Source organism: Anneissia japonica, unplaced genomic scaffold, assembly GCF_011630105.1.
Source record: "Anneissia japonica isolate Jap-2015-1 unplaced genomic scaffold, ASM1163010v1 scaffold1790_len102763_cov161, whole genome shotgun sequence".
NCBI lineage: Eukaryota > Metazoa > Echinodermata > Crinoidea > Comatulida > Comatulidae > Anneissia > Anneissia japonica.
The window spans coordinates 55,148-64,302 of NW_022750589.1; positions in this window are offsets into that span (position 1 = coordinate 55,148).

A 9,155-nucleotide genomic window follows, 5' to 3' on the forward strand; every position below is an offset into this window, starting at 1 on the left:
AGATGTGTAAGAACGCGCGGTTGTACTCACGTCGCTTTTCTCGGTTCTTGAGATTTCTCAACACCCTGTCAACCGCGTCCGCGAAACGTGCCATGGCGCCGTCCCTACTCCGCGTCCTGGAGGCGTCTCGTCTCTGTCCCACGAACAGCGACAGGTCGCGTCCCACAACCTCCGGTTCGTAATCATTCAGGTAGAACTCCTTGCCGGTAAACGAACATCTTCTGACGTTGTGGTCCAGATGTTGAATCGCGCAAAGTCGTTCGTCGCCCGCGCAGACGTGGACCCGGAGAGACTTTTCGCATACGAAATGGGTACCGTCCTGCAGCGGTTCCGCGAATCCGCACGCATTCGGCACGCATTCGTGAAGTTCGTCGACGTTGTAGATGTTGTACCGTTTCGCTGTCACGTACGCGTTGAGCGCTGCCGCAGCCATCTTCATAATTTTTTCCTCTAAATTCCTCTTTTTTATATTTTTCAGGCTTCCAGAGGAACCGGCTGCGACCTCGGATGGATGGACGAATATCCTTGGATGAAGCAAGCGGCGATGATATCCACCTTGCCCGTGTTTCAACCGAAGAACGTGTCGGTTCTGCTCACGTCGTCGATGAACTCCAGCGAGCACTGGTCCCAGGAACTGGTGACGATTAAACACGAGGGACGACCTCTCGTAAAGTACATCACGCAATCGTACCTGTGCGACGCCTGCTTCGAGAGAGGCGTCCGCAAGGTGTGTCCCCACTGGAGGCACCTGGTGCCGGAACACATAGACGGTAGCGAAGGGAACGTTGTGCAGCAGATGATGAATCTGATAGCGAGCGGAAGCTACGAGCTGGAATGCATGGGCATTCCCGTCTGCTCACCTTCTTCGCTCGCCGAACGTCTTTTCTCAGGAAGGTTGCTCTCCCGGCTGTTCGACGAAAAACGGAGGTCCGGCAGGAGATCCGGATTCGCATCCGGTCTGCTGATCGCAGTGAATCCCACGCCATCGGACGTGTCCGGCATAGGTCTGGTCGCGGGGGCGATGACGTCCGACGGCAATCTCAGACAGGTGAGTTTCACGGGCGGTATTTTGCAAGCCCTACTTCTCTTCTCCGTTATCCTTCTCAGCTCGTACGTCGCGTGGTTTCGCGGACCTCGGCAGATCGCGGTGCCCCGATCGCCGGCGTCGGCATTCGACACAAGCGTCTGAAGGACGGACACGGCCACGGCCATCGGCGAACCTCCGATCGAGTTCCACAGCGGCTGATCGTAGCTGTTGGTAAGCAGCTGGTTCGCGAGGTTCTTCGCGCTATCTATTATCCAGTGTCTTTCCTCCGGTTCCAAATTCCTGTACTCGGATTCCATGCCGGGCACGTACACGATGTGGCGGCCCCGACGGCGGTCAGGGCGTGAATCATAACCGATCTGCTCGCTCTGAATTCCGTCATGTCCTCCACGGTTGCTTTCGCGTCCATAAAGTTTTCTCTGCCGCAGGTTCTCGTAACGAGCTCGCCGTGCGACAAACCCGATGCGTTTATCTCGGCCGTTATCGCCTTGGCGTCGGTGTCCTTCTTCCATCGGACGAAGAGGTCTTTGCGTTCTCGCAAGAAATCCAGGTCGCACTCCACAGGATGGAAAGCTCTCCTCAACATGTTTTAACGCGAATTAACCAGAGAGAAACCAGAGAAGTTGCTCCGTTTTTATTAACACCGTTTTCTTGTCTCTTTCGCAGATTCTAGCTCTGAGACGATTAAAATTTTTTATTGTTTTTAAAATCTTTATTTATAAAAACAAAAAAACAAACGATAATAACTGTTCAACCTCTCCCGGATACCGATAACGAACCTTCCCATATCAACTCCTCTATTTGCTCATGCAATCCGGACAACGTGGTAGCCAGTCACTCCGTCTCGGCTCTCGTCATAGCGAGTTCCTGTCTGATGATTCGATTGCTTTCGGATATCGACTCGAGATGGGCTCTCATGCGAGCGATCTCCATGTCGCGTTCGGCAACGGCCGCTGCCAGACGGCCGGTGTGATAAGTTGGCTTTTCGGCTTTAAGCATTTTTCTTCTTTCGTCTAACCGGCAGTTTCGAAATAACATGTAATTTTGGTAATCGATCGGCTTTTATGAGTTAGGCGCTTGGTTGTCGTCGTCGTCGCGGAAGAACAAGTGCGATAAGATTCCTGTGAAGAACGCGATCGAACAGGCGACATTGAAAAGAGTTTTCAAAAAGTCCAGAGTCTCCCCGCACACTCACCGGACGTCGGCGTCGACAACTTGTTCACGATGACGTACAGCTGTATTTTTCCGCCCGAATCCGTCGACGGAGCCATGATCGTCTTGAGAAAGTTGTCGTCGTGCGTCCGTCTGAGCCGGCGGTGCAGGTATTTCAACGAACACGATCCGTCCAGCGTTGTCTTGAAGATTTGCACTGACGGAGTTTCGAATGCGCACTCTCGGACGTCGTCGCGAACGCGATCTTCTTCGTCGTCTTGCAGTTCGTCGCTGGTCACTCCGGACTTGTCGAATATCACGTTGAAGGAGATCTTCTTGTTTGCGGATTTCGGTTTGTGGACGTGTACGGCCATTCCCGTAGTCGCGGCGAGTCCCTCCAGTTTCGTGAGATCGATCTCGGTCCTGTCTCTTATAAACATCTAGATGTGTATAAGAGACAGTAGCACGACGGAGTTCTGACGGACTTCGAGTGCACGGACGCCTCCTCGGATCTCCTACCGACGTCGAGTAGGTGGACGCGTCCCCGATTATCAGACGGACTTCGAGTACACAAACGTGTCCGCGATTTTCAGACGGACGTCGAGCACACGAACGCCTCCTCCGATCTCCTACCGACGTCATACGGACGTCGAGTACACGGACGCGTCCGCGATTCTCAGACGGACTTCGTGTACACGGACGCGTCCACGATTCTCAGACGGACGTCGAGTACACGGCCGTGTCCGCGATTCTCAGACGGACGTCGAGTACACGGACGCCTCAGCGGATCTCCTACCGACGGCGAATACGCGGACGCGTCCGCGATTCTCAGACGGACGTCGAGTACACGGACGCGTCTCTATTTTTTCTGAAATTTTTTTTTTTGAAACTGGAAATAATTTGTGTCCGCGGCGCGTCGACGGACGTGGAGTACGCGGACGTTGAGTAGACGGACGTGGAGTACACGGACGGATGTCGAGTACAAACTCGCGTCCGCGTCTCGCCGACCGACCTCGAGTACGCGGACGTCCAGTAGACGGACGTGGAGTACACGGACGGATGTCGAGTACACAATCGAGTCTGCGACTCGCCGACCGACCTAGAGTACGCGGACGTAAAGTAGACGGACGTGAAGTAGACGGACGTGAAGTAGACGGACGTGGAGTAGACGGACGGAAGTCGAGTACACACTAGCGTCTTCGATCCGCCGACCGACCTCGAGTACGTGGACGTCGAGTAGACGGACGTTGAGTACACGGACGGACGTCGATTAGACGGACGTGGAATACGCGGACGGATGTCGAGTACACCGACGTGTCCTCGACTCGACTACCGTCGTCGCGTACGCCGTTTTAAATTTCATTTCTCTATTTCAAATTTAGAAAAATTTTCTTAAACTTGAAATAATTTTATTCCGCGACCCGACGACGGATCTCGTATACGCGGACGTGGATTACACGGACGTGGAGTACACGGACGGACGTGGAGTAGACGGACGGATGTCGGGTACACACTCGCGTCCGCGACCCGCCGATCGACGTCGAGTACGCGGACGTCGCGTACTCGGACGTAGAGTAGACGAACGTCGAGTACATGGACTATTTCAAATTTGAAAATTTTTTTCTGAAACTGGAAATAATTTGTGTCCGCGACCCGACGACGGACGTCGAGTACGCGGACGTGGAGTACACGGAAGTGGAATACACGGACGGACTTCAAGTAGACGGACGTGGAGTAGACGTACGGATGTCCAGTACACACTCGCGTCCGCGACCCGCCGACCGACCTCGTGTACGCGGACGTCGAGTACTCGGACGTCGAGTACGCGGACGTCGAGTAGACTAACGTCGAGTACATGGACTATTTCAAATTTGAAAATTTTTTTCTGAAACTGGAAATAATTTGTGTTCGCGACTCGACGACGGACGTCGAGTACGCGGACGTGGAGTACACGGTCGGATTTAAGTAGACGGACGTGGAGTAGACGTACGGATGTCGAGTACACACTCGCGTCCGCGACCCGCCGACCGACCTCGTGTACACGGACGGATGTCGAGTACACTCGCATCCGCGACTCGCCGACAGGCCTCGAGTACACGGACGGATGTCGAGTACACTTGCGTCCGCGACTCGTCGATCGACCTCGAGTACGAGGACGTCGAGTAGGCGGACGTGGATTACACGGACGGATGTCGAGTAGACGGACGTGGAATAGACGGACGAACGTCGAGTAGACGGACGTGGAGTAGACGGACGAATGTCGAGTACGCTCTCGCTTCCGCGACAAGCTGACCGACCTCGAGTACGCGGAAGGACGTCGAGTAGACGGACGAGGAGTACACTCGTGACCGTGTCCTCCGTCCGGTTCACAGGTTCGGCCTCTCTGGACTTATAAAAACTTCTGAAAGCTGGAATTAGAAAAATTTTTCTGAAAGCTAGACTTGAAAAAATTTTCGACATTTCTGGACTTAGACAATATTCAAAAGCTGGATTTAGAAAAAATTCAGAAAGCTTGAAAATCGGAAAAAAAATGTGTCCGCGTCTCGACGAAGGACGTCGAGTACACCAACGTCTCGGCGACCCGCCAACGGACGTCGAGTACACCGACGAGTGTGCGACTCGACGACGGACGTCGAGTGTCCGCGAACCTCGACTGATATCGAGTACACGTCTCTAATTAGACTTCGAAAAAATTGTTTTGGAAATTGGAAAGAAATTGTGTCCGCGTCCCGACGACGTACGTCGAGTACACATACGACTCCGCGAACAGCCGACGGTCGTCGAGTACACGGACGAGTCCGCGAATCTTCGACAGACGTCGAGTACACGGACGCGTCCGCGAATCTCAGACGGACGTCGAGTATACGGACGCGTCCGCGGATCTCCGAAGGACGTCGAGTACAGTGTCACTTTCGCGGATCTCCGACGGACGTCGAGTACACGGACGCGTCCGCGGATCTCCGACGGACGTCGAGTACACGGACGCGTCCGCGAATCTCCGACGGACGTCGAGTACACTGTCACGTTCGCGAATATCCAAAGAACGCCGAGTACGCGGACGCGTCCGCGATCTCCGTCGGACGTCGAGTACGCGGACGTGTCCGCGATCTCCAACGAACGTCGAGTACACGGAGGTGTTCGCGACCCTCCAAGGCACGTTGAATAGACAGACGTGGAGTACACGGACGTACGTTGACTGCACGCTCGTGACCGCGACCCGCCGACCGACGTCGAGTACGCGGACGTGTCTGCGATCTCCAACGAACGTCGAGTACACGGAGGTGTTCGAGATGCGCTCACGACTCTTAGACCGTCGTTGTGTACACCCTTCTTGGTGACCGACGTCGCGTACGCAGTCGTGTACACGACCGAGGTCCCCTACACCGTCGTGCGGATCGAAGACTGTGCGGTTTGGAAGGGACTTGTCAGCCGACAAGGTTGTAGTGTTTGTGATGTATTTTTGACTAAAATAAAATAAGAGAAAATTGACAAAATTTAATTTTTTTTTAAATTCTTTTATTTCGTCTCATTCACTGTTCTTTTTCTTCCGGTTGCTTCTTCGAAGAGGTAAGCGTCCACCCGCCATCGTCGGGTCGCCGTCTTTTGCGTAGTGGTAGTCCGTTTTCCACAGGGAACATCTCGTTATGTCGAAGTTCGCCCTCCCGATTAAGGTCTTGCAATCCCGCAAACTCTTTTCGCGCACGAACGATATCCATCCTCGATGTTGACGAGTGCCGTCTTCCCCTATCTTCCAGGACGTTCTCACGTACTGCACGCGGAAAATTTCTCTGGCCACCTCGTCCGTGATCAGCGTTTTCAAAAAATCCACTTCCCTGTATTTAGCGTCGTCTAACGTGAAACACCAATGCAGGCTTTTCGCCTCCGCAACCGATCCGACCTCCGCATTGGAAGACATGGTGTCTGAGTGAAGACAAATGCCTCGTTGGGCGTGTATATATCTTCGAAAGTAAAGATGTTTTTTGACTTTGACGATAGCAGACAGGGAGAAGAGATGGATCCGCCGTCGAGCAATTACCTGATAATCGGAAGGGACGAATCTTGGGAACGGGAGATCCTTACGTTGGTGAAGAAGAAGAACTCCAATGCGAAGGTGACGTGTCGGCACTACGTTCCCGTCGAATCCGAATTATCCGAGACGGTCGCCGACGACGAATCGAGGGTTGTTGGCGGTCGAGAGGAGACGACGATGCCTGGGTCGAAGAAGGAGGAGCGGGTACACGTTGATTTTTAGATTTTGATAAGAGTCTGTCCAGCTTACACGAAATGTCGCTCCTCTATAGATCCATTTTATTTTGATTAACCGGATTTCCATTCGCGATGGAGACTTTAAGACTGGAACGGTTTGTAAAGGCTGCGAGCGGTTTGCTTGTAATCGAACGTCAGAATAAATTTCTGGTATATCTCACCGAAAATGCAATTTGATTCAACAATAAACAAAGAATTGACACATTATATGTTTGTTTGTTTCATTTTATTTTTACTACTAGGATTTTGCAAAGCAGACATATTTCTTTCTTATGCACCAGATTACAATCATGGATTTTCGTAACTCTCATGTCATTTTCATAAGTGTTGTTTAAAGAAATGTAAAATAAAGTTACACTGTTCTCGTTGCCTTTTTTTAACTAGTAAAACTCATCGTATAGAATCTACATGGATGCAAAAAGAAACATGTTTTTTGTTTTTATTTTCTTTGTTAACACTTGAAAATTACAGTCCCTTCGTCGAGTTTATCCTTCCTGAGACGTTCGACAATCGGAGTTCTGCACATGGAACACGTCGCCGTACGACATGCGCACATAGCGCACGAGATCATGTGCCCGCAAGGTTTCGTAACGACGGCTACAGGAGCATCGTAACATATAGCCCATGTTTCTTCTTCCGACCATTTCTTCTCAGGTATACCGAGTATGTCATTCATCTTTCTGGTTAACGTTCTTTCTTCTTGGCAGATTTTCCCGACGCTTTTCTCGCAGGATTCGAATGCAATTTCGTACTCCCTTATTCTTTTCGCACGCTCTTCTTCCGTGTCCGGTTTCTTGCAACCGATGTAGTACAGCGTCCGCAGGTGCTATGGAGTTCGGCTAATTCTTTAAACAACCACGTCATGGAACTGTTAACCTCGTCGATGCGGTGGTCCGTTGATTCTCTGCAGTCGTCGTGTTTCTCGCTGACCGCTTCAATTCGAAGATTCACGTAATCGATACCAGGTACCAAATCCTTGATCGACAACTTCATAATGAATGTGAATATGTAACGATTTTAACTGTTAATGGTTCCGCAAAAGCAAATGCGAGAATATCAAACTGTTTGAAAACAAAAACACGAAGTCGTCATCTATTTTCGGCGCTTACGTCATCGGAATTGGAAAACAGTGATTGGCTTGCACGTACGGCATCGAATTGCAGGAAGCAGGAAGTGCAAGGAAAACGTCATCCACGAACACGAACACGTCATCGATACATTTCCTTCCCCCGACAAGTACGGAGTTACCGAAAGCGTGCTGGCAGAGCAACGAGAGATAAACGCGGTCGAAGTCCTCCTAGCAGTTTCGGTCACGCTGAACGTTATGGTTTTCCTCCACCACGCATTACCCATAATCGTGAACAAATTACACGGAGCGTGGAAGAACGAGCCTCCCGAATGGACTCTTTTCCGAATAACTCACGCACAACAGCTACAAAAAACGAAAGTTTCATTTCAATGGATTAAAAAATATTTGATAAGACAAAAAAAATAAATAGATACTTATCGTGTGTTATTTCTCCCTCAGATATCTTCGCATACTGGTTAGCACAGTCCTACCGACGATCGCCGTCGCGGTCACGTTCACGTCGGGCATATTGACCGACAGAACGAAGGCGAGCACCATCGACATCCGGATGCCGTTCTGCGTGACGCTCGGCGTGTTCGTCTTCTACTTGGTCTTGGACGTGTTGGAGAAGCGGCCGATCGACACGATCTTCGACGCTATGGTAACATCCGCATTCATCCAAGCACTGTCGAAAGGAGAAGAACCGTTAATAGGATTGATCGTCATGACGTCGCAGGGGAGTGGAGTTCTGGAGCAGATACAAGGACAGGTGAAATCGTGCTTTAATCACTCCGAGTATCCTTCTCGTCGGACTTTAGTCCGAACGGTTTACGGATACGCGATCTCCACGTACCTCTTCAACGGGTTGGTTCCGTTTGCCTACTTGATGACAACATTCGCGCAGGAGAAGACGATGGCTTCGCAGATATCGTCAGTTTCGATAGAATTTTTTTACATGTTCCTGATATTTTTCAGTTTCATGAACGGGTGGTCGTTATGCACGGCTACGAGTGCGTGCAAAGCACTCGATCGTGGACACGAAGAACAGCCCACCGCATCTCTCCCGTCTCATCTCCCTCTTACGAGGAAGCGATGGGCATTGTTTATATAAAGAAAGTTAACTGTCACGATTTATACAAAAAGTATGTAGATTTTAAGAGATTTTGACAAATAAATAACAGAAAAAAAAATATGAAAAAGTCTAATTGTTAGTTTTTTCTTCGTTGTACTTTTCGACTTTTCTGGACTTCGAAAAAATTTCGACTTTTCTGGATTTTGTTAGAATTCGGGTACCCATGACGTAATGGGGGTTCGGATCGACGTGCCACTTCGAATGCGGTCGGCATGAGGAGGAAGGTACCCATGACGTCATGTGTTGGAATGGACTTCCATTTCGTATTTTAAAGTAGAGTGAAACGTCGTCGTGCTTTTACGTACCATGGGATGATATTCGCCACTACCGTACTGCAGAAACACAACATCAACGCAAGAACTTAAAAATACTGCGACGAAGTTGCGTTTCCACAGGACGACCGGGTTGCCGGCCGAGGAAACGTTGTTCAGACGCTCACTGATCGAGTTGTTGTTGTGGTATGAAGCTCCGCGGCTTCAAGCTCGGCTTCA